The following is a 783-nucleotide window of genomic DNA, read 5'->3' on the forward strand; positions in this document are numbered from 1 at the left end:
AGGGTATTGTAACTTTGAACTGTCATTAAAAGAGCCTGTAGTACAGTGGACTGAAGCACTGTTATTAACATCTGCTGCTTGCAATTACTGCAAGTTCGAATCTCACCAGGCTCAAGGTTGACTCAGCCTTCCATCCTTTCAAGGTAGGTGAAATGAGGACCCAGATTGTGGGGGCAATAAGCTGACTTTGTATAAATATACAAAAGTATGAAGGCTGTTGCTTAACGCATTGTAAGCCGCCCTGAGTCTCCAGAGAAGGGCGGCATATAAATTAAAGCAAAAAAAGAAAGATAGTAAGCCGAGGACTGCTTGTGTTGCATTTAAATGTTACAACTTAAACACAAGCTCTGCCCCCTCTCTCATGATTGCCCTGTATATTGATATCACAGGAGCCAGAGAATATTCCATATTGCTCTGGCTCCCGTAACTCCAAGTAACAAAAGGGTACTATTTATTCTACTACCCAGAAACTGAAGGCAAATAGGATACTTGTCCACTAATTCCTCACTTTGGTCTGTGAGGCATGTCAGCTAGCAGTTTCCACATTTTCTCACATCCCCACATTCTGTTCTTCTACCAGGGTTCTCCAAGTTTGGCAATTTTAAGACTTGTGGACTTCAACTCCCAGAATTCCTCAGCCAGCCATGTTGAAGTCTATGGATTCCACATCCAACATTAGCTTCTGCGAAGAACAGTTTTAGCCCCACTCTAACAGATGTACTCCAGGGGTATTTTTTTCCAACTATGGCAAAAGTTTTAAAATAATGCAGCCGGGAACCAGAA

The sequence above is a fragment of the Pantherophis guttatus genome, chromosome 2 (assembly GCF_059756535.1).
Source record: "Pantherophis guttatus breed Tessera chromosome 2, ASM5975653v1, whole genome shotgun sequence".
NCBI lineage: Eukaryota > Metazoa > Chordata > Lepidosauria > Squamata > Colubridae > Pantherophis > Pantherophis guttatus.